Raw genomic sequence first — 10,431 nt, forward strand, 5'->3', positions numbered from 1 at the left:
TCGGCCATGCAAGAATCCATAGAATCTATTACCAGGTGAGATGGAATTTTCTCAGTGAATAATCGTACTCATTAGCGAGTGATTCCTGATGATGGTCAAATGTAAATTGGAGGGAGTTTTTCTTTTGGGTCACCTCAATGAAAGAAGTGGGCTGAAAACTCTCCAGTCATAGCTGCCACCTTCATGCCAATGGAATGGCTGATGGTGTAATTCCAAGAGTATAGGACCTAGCAGCCAGGGTGCCAGTCTAACCCAAAGAAGTGTCCTTTATAATATGCAACCTTGTCCTGCACTAGTCTTGTGATCATAGCAGCTAATATATGTAGGGCTCCATCTGATCCCTTAAAGCTCAACTAGGCATGAGATGGTGCAGTGGTAATGTCACTAGATTTTTGTAACCCACAACTTCTGGTTAATATTCTGGGGGTATAAATTCAAATGTTCTGGGGGCATGAGTAACCCTAATCCAGCATGGGAGATGGTGAAACTTGAATTCAATATAACGTGAGTTTAAAAGCAAGTCTAATGGCGACTGCATAATCATTGTTTTAAAAACCCATCTGGTGCTCGATGTCCTTTAAGAAAGGATTTGTCATTGGAAGTAGTCAATCAAGTGATCCATTTCAGGGAAGTTAGAGATGGGGAGTAAATGTTGGCCTCGTCAGTGACACCCACAGCCAGTGAATGAAAAAACAAAAAGCATGGGCTGGATCATGCATGCTTGGCTGTGTTAATTTTGGGACACTTTGAGGGTTTCACTCTGTGGCCTGCTGCGACTTTTCTCAGTCAATGTCCCATTGGACCCCTCATTGAGTATGGAGCCAGGCTCCACGGTGCATTGTCGAATTGTGCAGAGTCAGAAATGCTGACTGCTGCTGGGATCTTACATTGTAAACTTTTTCAGGAATCCTGGAAGCTGCCATGATGCCTAGAAAATCATGAGTTCCTACCTTATCTGATAGCATGAATGCTATAGAAGGATGGCTGCTAAAAGACAAGGGCTTTCCTTTCCAATTATGGCTAACGACTCCTTTAAGGAGGGACAATGCAGATACACTCTCCCACCAGAGCTTTCATGGAGTATGTTTCCTTAAGATAAATCCTGATACTTGAATTGATGTGGGGAGGACCTGCAGCACACTCCAGAGAGAGCATGCTGAACAATCCTAACATACTGTGCTCTGCACAACTAGAGAAAGTAAGGAGAGGATGCTGAAGAGCTGGTGGTGTGGCAGCAGGCTTCCAAGATGGAACATTGGGACATTGAGAGGAGGTGTATCATATTCACCAGAATAAAGCAGTCCAGAGTCTGATGTCTAGGTGTAGTCCTGGGATAGAGTAAGCCTGCTCTGTAGTGGAGCTTGAAGATTTGGACAGGTATCCCTGGGGTGCTTGTGGCTAAAGGCCTAGACATGTTAAGAGTGTCCTGCTTCACTGCAGGCTCACTCCTCTTTGTGGCAACTGGATAGGGGATCTCAGGCAGTGTGGAGCTGGACAGGGAAGGTACTTCTGGAGTGTCCTGAGAGGAGTCTTTTGGGAACCTGTGTATGGTCCCTTGTCTGTGTGGAGGCAAATGTTGGCCAGATACCCTAGGTCTTCATCCTTTCTCACCTATGATGAGACAGTCTCCTGCACTGAGACCAAAGGAAGGAACTGGATGAGATGGAAGTGGCTGGAGGAATTGTCAGTAGTGGTGCAGGAGTAGCAGATAATAGAATAGATTGGAATAGAATCCCTATGGTGTGGAAGCAGGCTATGCATTCCATGAAGTCCACACCAACTCTCTGAACAGCATCCCATCCAGGCTCACCTCATCCCTGTAACCCTGCATTTCCCATGGCTAATCCACCCACCCTTCACATCCCTGGAACTATGGGCAATTTAACATGGCCAAACCACTTAACCTGCATATCCTTGCACTGCGGGAGGAAACCGGAGCACCCGGAGGAAACCCACGCAGACACAGGGAGAATGTGCAAACTCCACACAGACAGTTTTCTGAGGCTGGAATTGAACCAGGATCCCTGGTGCTGTGAGGCAGCAGTGCTAACAATTGACACTGCCGCTTGGAGGCAGGGTGTCCCCAGTGAGGACCACGAATAACTAGTAGTTTATGAGATTGCGGCAGATCAGAGACATTGAATTAACAAGCTGCATGCAACAGAGCATGTGGTGTGCAGTGGCAAGTTAGAGTGAGTGTGAGGTTCAGAGGGAAGATGGTAGCTCTTATCCATGTGGGGAGCAGAAGATCAGTAATCTTCTTGTAGCATGTCTGTGCATTCCTTCTGATTATGGGAACAGCACTGGCCTGTTGACTATCTCCAACCATGTGTGCAGAATATGATACTGTGCTCTCTGCTGGAAAGCTCTCCTATCTACCAACTTGTTCAACAGAATCTCCATGTCTCTGTCAGCAAAGCAAGATGCCACTTGCTGTCATGGTACTTGCAGCAACATACTTAGAATGATCTTTCTGGTCATTTGAGATGTGGCACATATACCCCCAGAGAGTTTTGGGTTAAGGATTGGGAGATTCCACACAGGTTCCTAGTGGTTCCTAGTGGATACTTGGAACAAGCCACTTCCATAAAAATTAAGTGCTTCTGTCATGGGTGTCCATTCCTTGAGAATTATCAGCAAGTCCTAATCCAGCAGACATTATGGTGTTCCAGAAATCCTCAGTCTGCCCCTGCGCTCAGCTTTGACCATCGAGCAGAAATTATCGTGTGATTGGTTCACTCTGGGTCTCTGTATCCTGGAGGGCCTTCTGCTGTGGTTTCTTCATGTGGAAGGTGTTCAGCATCTGTTGAAGGTTGCTGTTGTTCCTGGGCTTCCTGACATCTTTCAACCTTCTCGTTTGTGCTGTTTTTGTAACAATGTAACAGCAATGATAGCACATGCCATTGTTAGATTCATTTGAGAAGGATGCAGTGAACCTATGTTGTGATTATCAGGAATATTACACCTTGTCAGTGCTGTGGTTCTTGAGCAGTTGTACCAACCACAAATGAGGATTTAAGATAAGCTACAGTACAGTTGTTCCCAGAGGAAAGACCATGAAATACCTCGATGATTGATATACTATACCTTGTGCAGATGTATGCATCACAAAGCCTGTTGTGCAATTAAATTGGGACATTGAACAGCGGTAATAGTACTAGTCCTTGAGCCACCAAACTCATTTGGCCTCAAAATGCAGCATTGAATAGAAAGGCTCACCTGCTTACATTTGTCACTGAGAGGAAAGCAGTTCCATGTCCTTCTGCAGTTACAAGACTTTCGAAATGCGTTTGAAAATTCAGTAATGCTGGTGACTCCTTTAACTTCACCTGTGATCAATTTTACTTCACAAAGTTTAGTTGGATTAATTGATCAATGACATTCTAATGTTTGCATAATACAAATCTTAGTCTTAAGTGTCTCCAATTTGTCAATCGCCTTACAGCGAATTCACATTTAATGAAATGCACGCTATACGAGAATGACCTGTAGTTATCAGAAGAATTTCCATGCTGCACTGGGGAAAGTGGGAATCTCAAATGTGAGAATTAGAGCCATTGTGCTGGAATAATCACAATGAAAGGGGCAGCTCCAAATATAAGGATGAGGTCTGATATACCATTGGATGGCACAAGGTACTAGAGGATGGATTATTTTTGAAAGTCACCATTACCCTGACTTCAATGCATGTTGGATGGAGTTAGGGAGGGTACATTGTGATAGTGGACATAGTTATGCAATATTCCAGGAGCTGAGGAGGGAAAATTGGGGATATTCACAAAAGTTAATGCATGAGCTGCACGTGCAGAATAACCTGATGGATGCGTGTCATCACTGAATTTTATTGATTTCTGATTAATGCAATTGCCCCTTGGAGTGTCTCACATTGCCCACTGCATCTGTGAAGAAAGCAAAACAAGCTTATATTACCCACTTTGATTATTCAGGGAGCCAGTTTACATCCTATTGTGCAATTCAGATTTGGATGTGCTTCTGACACTGTGTTTTAAGCTAGCCATGATTTCCCACCATCCTTCATGTAACTTTTGTGAATATCCCCAATTTTCTCCCCTCAGCTCCTGGAATATTGCATAAGTATGTCCACTATCACAATGTACCCTCCCTAACTCCACCCAACAAGCATTGTAGTCAGGGTAATGGTGACTTGCAAAAAAAACCATCCTATAGTACCCTGTGCCATCCAATGGTATATCAGAGCTCATCCTTATATTTGGAGCTTCCCCTTTCATTGTGATTATTCCAGCACAATGGCTCTAATTCTCACATTTGAGATTCCTACTTTCCCCAGTGCAGCATGGAAATTCTTCTGATAACTACAGGTCATTCTACTATAGCGTGCATTTCATTAAATGTGAATTCGCTGTAAGGCGATTGACAAATTGGAGACGCTGTTTCTAAAGCAAGAACTTTTAAAATGCGTGCTGGCTGTAACATGATTACACCAACACTTTAAGCACTGTTTCTAAAGTGCGATTTTTCTATAATGTGGAGTTGCACAAGAATGCAGCTGTCGCATTATAGAAGAACTACCTGCATTCTTGACATCTGCCTTCTAAAACCTCTGGACTTACTGTGTCTTGGTCCCCAGACTGACTTGTGAGGGCAGCCTGACTGAGGATGGACGAGACCCTTGACTGATGTTTCTGCAGCTGCATGACTTAATTATCTTGTACTCCTTAGAATGGTCAGTCTTGGTCTAGAGAACTGATTGTAGCCCATACCTCAGACCAGAAGGGCATCAATCCCCAGACCCTGATTGCACTAAGTGCCCAAATGATCATGGCCACCCATCTTGACAGAAATCTGATGATGCCTTTGAATGAGTGTGGTGCAACGTGCTAACTGATCAGTTGCTCCTTCACTTGACAATGGACCATTCCCTTTAGACTTGGCCATTTAATGAAGCACATGTAAGTGTGTTTGCCATGCAAGCTGTTGGTGTAATATTGCTGGACAGAAACATGCCCAACTATTTATCTGGTCAGTGCTGGCAAACATGAAGTACTGCTTGGCTTACCATTCAAGCTATAATGCAAGACAAGCTAGAGATACTATGAGCACCCATCTATGCTCAAAGTAAGTTGGTGGTAAGAAAATAAGATCAGAGACTCAAGATGCAAAAATGACCTGGCAGAAGCACTTCTACGTAAAGTGTTGGCAAGGTCGAATGTGCAGCAGTGAAGTGTCTTCTGAGGTAGTCCAAAATCAACTATGAAGACGTGGTGAGACTGATATTTTCTGTGAATGCAGAGCATGCCATGAGTTGTTGTGGAATGATGGGCAATGTGAGACCTGAAGAATACACCAACAATCCACACCTACTCGGTAACTGCACCAGGATTCAAGTGGGGAATTGGTGCAGTCTATTTCCTCACTGGTACCTTGGAGAAACATGAAATGCATAGAAATGAGATGTGATTAACTGATAATAAGATGCTCGTATTTGCAAATATGGTTATAATTGTACTAGCTTTTGAAAGCTAAAGGGGGAAATCAGGCTTGTTTTTTTCGATGTCGAGAATCTCATTCTTTCATTGTCCCAAATTTCTCATCATTGCCCATGTCATTCAAGGCCTAGGAAAATTCAACTGCATGTGTAGTGCAAGTGATGCCCTGTTTCAGCTGGCAATCCAAATAAAAAGGAATTCAAAAGGTCAGTTCCTGATTATTTTTGTGGGGAAATGATAATAAGCAAACAACGTTGGTTATAGGCTTGAAAGGAATGTTTCCTTTTTTAAAAATTGTTGAGGAAATGTATCATGTTTATCTATCCTGCTGGGCAATGGTTAACATTAGACTCATAGTGCTGGCTTACTGAGGGGCTCCTTTCATGATGAATGTTGGTAAAGACTATCGAAAACTGACCAGGGTCTTACAGTATGCCCTGATATTATTGTAATCTGTCTGTTTTAAAGGAAAACACCTGAAACAGCTCATATCATTACCAGTAGGAAGTATTTATGTCAGTGCCAAGGGCAGCTGTACTGCTTTCACAAATGGATACTGTTTCCAAGGTGAATGTTATTGTCTGTCAGAGCTTGGGATAATGTCACTGAAAAAGATTATGTCATTTGGGAATTTAACGTGATACTTTAATCCAGTCTGTCTTCAAAATCAGAAGAGTTTTCATTCATATTCCAGAGTAAAGGTGTATTTATGTTTATACTCTGGTATAGAGAAAAATATGTGAATTAAGAACAGTCAAAGTGAACTGTTAATTATAAGATAATGGATAATATGATTGTATAATGCTCTCTTATACATGTTTTTGATGAGAATTGTGCACAATAATTGATGGCTGTGTTCTATTCTATTCATTTGTTAAAGGAGATTGAATTGTGCAAGATAGTTCAAGGCTGTTTTCTAAGGGAACTCTATCGTGTGCATTTCCAAGTGAAGTAAGTGAACATTTCAAATTTGTTCTTGCTCAGTTGCTTCAAGATATTGTATATTACTTTGACTTGCTATCTAAACGACTTTTGTCAGACAGCACGCACAGTAAGATTAATTTTGTGCAGAGAAAGACTTTCATTCACATCAGAAATGTTTTTAAATATGAACAATTAACTTGAAGTGCAGTGACTATTATGCATGGTATGCATAAATGCAACCATAAAACATGTAGAATGCAATAAAGCTAATTGAGAGAGAAGTATTAGTTAGGATGATAAGAGAAATCCTTGTTTCTTCTTTGTATGGTACAATTATATCTTCAAACATCAACATAAAAAAACAGGCTAGACCTTGACTTTAAATCTCATCCAAAGCACACCATCTCCAGCAATGCTGCTGTCCCTCAGAATTGCACTTGATCATTAATGAGAATTGTGTACGGATGACCAGCAGGCAAGGTTGAAGCCATAATCTTCCCAGAATTGAGAGTGCATCCATATATGACTTTTAGGATTTGAACACAGAAGATCTCAGCTCATGAGTATGTTGCATTGCCTTGTTTCTCTTTTCCATGACTCAGAAGACCATAGACTTGATTTACTGAATACATCCTAAATGTCACTAAATATGTGCTTTGAACATTGAACCCACATCATGTAACAGATGGAATATACCTGAGCAAACTCTGACGTCGTGTTTATATTCTATGTAGTTACACATTAATATTTTTAATGCTTGTAATCCTCCAATTGATGCATACTTGCAAAAGACAGAGAGTCTGGCCAATAAATCAAAGTGAGCAATGCTATCAAATCTATTGTAGAGTTCGTAGCATTGTTGTGGGGAAAATCACCAGCCTCGGAGTCGGGGTTCAACGACAGAGTTTATTGTACATGGAAATACCGGAGCTCCGGGGAGAGAAAGACACCAACAGCACAGTGGTCAGCTGCAAGTCTTCTCTCACCCTGGAGCACATGTCAAGATACTTTTATACATTTTGTAATATAATAGGTCAATGATGAGGTTAATGTCTCCGTAATATAGTTTGTTTGTTGTAAACATTGCAGAATCATTGATAGTTTCGATACAGTCATTGTCAGTTCCAATGCAGCCTTTGCTAATTTCAGCGCGGTCATTGTCAGTTTCAGCACAGACATTGTCAGTTTTAATGTACGGAAGTCCTATGCTCTAGTAATGGATGCTAATCGCTCTTCCTGAGAAGGATGATTACTGCAGCCCTGGCTATTAGCACTTTGTATTGAATCTGTATCAAACAACATTTCCATCAAAGGTGTTGGCTGGACCCAGACACTTCGGAGGGCAGTATACAGCACTCATGTGTATTCTCTCCCCCACCCATCTTAAACTAATCAACTAGTGAGTGCATTGTGCTGGCATTCTGGTGACCCCAGACAGTATCTGTGTTTGCTCTGCTGTCTCTCTCCATATTGTGGTCCGGCGGACATCTTGTGTGTCAAGTGGCCAACTTATGGCTTAGTGGCTATCTTGTGTGTCTGTGTGCCTAGTATCACCCTGCCCGTGTCATCTCCCACTTCAGCATATAAAAGCACAATGGATAATTGTTCAATCAAAACATGTTCTGCCACCTGTAATTTGAAACCCCTGCACAAAACCATAACCTGATTATGGTAATGAAATTATACACCCAACTCTGCTACTAAATATATGCAAGTAGTTTTCCTTTCAATTAGACCTCAAGCAATTTGGAATCTTCTGCCTTTGTTTGTCATTTTACTTTACGATTGAATCCCTATGCTTAATGTCTCGATAGTAATGAATCTCTGATACGATTCATGTAACTGCATTGTGTATCAAGTCCAAACTGTGCAATGTTTAATTTGAAGAAGTATTTTCTTCCAATCAATATATGAAATTCTGACCTACCAAATGAATATTAACAATCAACATCAAGGTGATTTTCAGTTGGGTACATTGTTTTGATTATATTTGATTATATTTGATTAGATTCCCTACAGTGTGGAAACAGGCCCTTCGGCCCAACCAGTCCAACCGACCCTCCAAAGAGTAACCCACCTAGACCCATTTCCCTCTGACAAATGCACCTAACACTATGGACAATTCAGCATTTTGCCAACCATATTTATGCTCATGTTTCATTTTTTTAGATGAAAATGTGATCATTGTTTCTTAGAATCATAGATTTCCTACAGTGTGCAAGTAGGCCATGTGGCCCATCAAATCCAAACCAGCCTTCCAAAGAGCATCCCACCCTATCCCTGTAATCCCACATTTCCCAGGCTAACCCATGCATCCCTAGACAATATAGGCAATTTCCCACGGCCAATCCACCTCACCTGCACATCTTCAGACTGTGGGAGGAAATTGAAGCACTCAGGGGAAACCCACACAGACACAGGGAGGACGTGCAAACTCCACACAGGCGGTCCCCAAGGCAAGATTGAAACTCAGGTTCCCTGGGGCTGTGAGGCAACAATGCTAACCATGAGCTACCGTGCCATCTTCAAATGGTTTGGCATCAAAATGTGAATCATTTTTAACTGTCCATAAATATAAATTGCATTTATCCGATTTAATAGTTCATTTCTTACTGTTGTGCAGATAAGACATGTACATGTAAATTACCCTTCAAATATCAGAATGTTATGTACAATCCTTTTAGTTTGACATTTTTCATGAATTCAAGTTTATATTCTATATCAGAATTAGGAAAATCAGTTTCCCCATCAAATACATTTGTGTAGAGGATAGCACATATCAACTAATAGGGTGGCATGGTGGCTCACAGCGCCAGGGACCCAGGTTTGATTCCAGCCTCGGGTGACTGTGTGGAGTTTGCACATTGTCCCCGTGTCTATGTGGGTTTCCTCTGGGTGCTCTGGTTTCATTCCACAGTCCAAAGATGTGCAGGTTAGGTGAATTGGCCATGCTAAATTGCCCATAGTGTTAGGTGCATTAATCACAGGGGAATGGGTCTGGGGGGTTACTCTTCGTTGGGTTGGCATGGACTTGATGGGCTGAAGGGCCTGTTTCCACACTGTAGGAGAATCTAATCTTATTCCTCACAGACAAGGTCTTGATATATTAATATACTGAAATCTGTTTTCTCAGTAAGCTTTAAAACATTATAAGATCGTATACTTACATATTGATTTATATATGAACACTGTATTTGTGTTCCTGTCAACTTTAATCAAACATATTTTTCCAGGGTAGGGGAGTCCAAAACTAAAGGGTATAGGTTTAATGTGAGAAGGGAAAGATATGAAAATGGATCTAAGAGGCAACTTTTTCACACAGACGGTGGTGTATGTATAGAACAAGCTGCTAGAGGAAGTGGTGAGACAGGTACAATTACAACGTTTAAAAAGCATCTGGAAAGGTAAATGAATAGGAAGGGTTTAGAGGGATATAGGTCAAATGATGGCAAATTGGACTAGATTAATTCAGGATATGCAGTTGGCATGGACTGGTTGGATTGAGGGGTCTGTTTCCATGCTGTACAGCTCTATAACTCTAAGATGCCATATTGGATTAAATGTATGGATACATTCCAGATATGTCATTCTTTTTAGCTGGTGGGCCTTGGCACCAAATTTACTCATTTATTCATAATAAAAAATGAATAATACAATAACATTTGAAAGTAATGCACTGGGGAAACGGTCAACAAATGTATTCAGGGATTATTGGCTCAAATTTTACTGATGCAAGCCATCTCATAGTTTGTCCCTTTTAAACTTTTTGTCTTGTTCTCCAAGTCAAAGATAGTTTGACCTGTAAGTTGGTGGAAGTATGAGTGAGAGTCCGATCCACTACTGAGGTAGAGAGAGAGAAAGAAAGATTGGGTGAGAGGAAAAAGAAAGAATGAAAATAAGGAAAGATAATGGCACCGTGGGCGGCACGGTGGCACAGTGGGCGGCACGGTGGCACAGTGGTTAGCACTGCTGCCTCACAGCGCCTGAGACCCGGGTTCAATTCCCGCCTCAGGCGACTGACTGTGTGGAGTTTGCACGT

The 10,431-nt window shown here is 41.7% G+C and overlaps 1 protein-coding gene across 2 annotated transcripts in view; it reads left to right on the plus strand.

Annotated features, from left to right (window-relative positions):
* LOC122560192 (disks large-associated protein 4-like) overlaps positions 1 to 10,431 on the plus strand; it is a 589,090-nt gene that overhangs the window by 31,197 nt on the left and 547,462 nt on the right. For both annotated transcript variants that reach the window (XM_043710586.1, XM_043710587.1), the window contains exon 2: positions 6,349 to 6,419. The gene's annotated coding sequence lies outside the window, so the exon portion shown is untranslated. The remainder of the gene's footprint in view (positions 1 to 6,348; positions 6,420 to 10,431) is intronic.

This window comes from Chiloscyllium plagiosum, chromosome 20, assembly GCF_004010195.1.
Source record: "Chiloscyllium plagiosum isolate BGI_BamShark_2017 chromosome 20, ASM401019v2, whole genome shotgun sequence".
Classification (NCBI taxonomy): Eukaryota; Metazoa; Chordata; class Chondrichthyes; order Orectolobiformes; family Hemiscylliidae; genus Chiloscyllium; species Chiloscyllium plagiosum.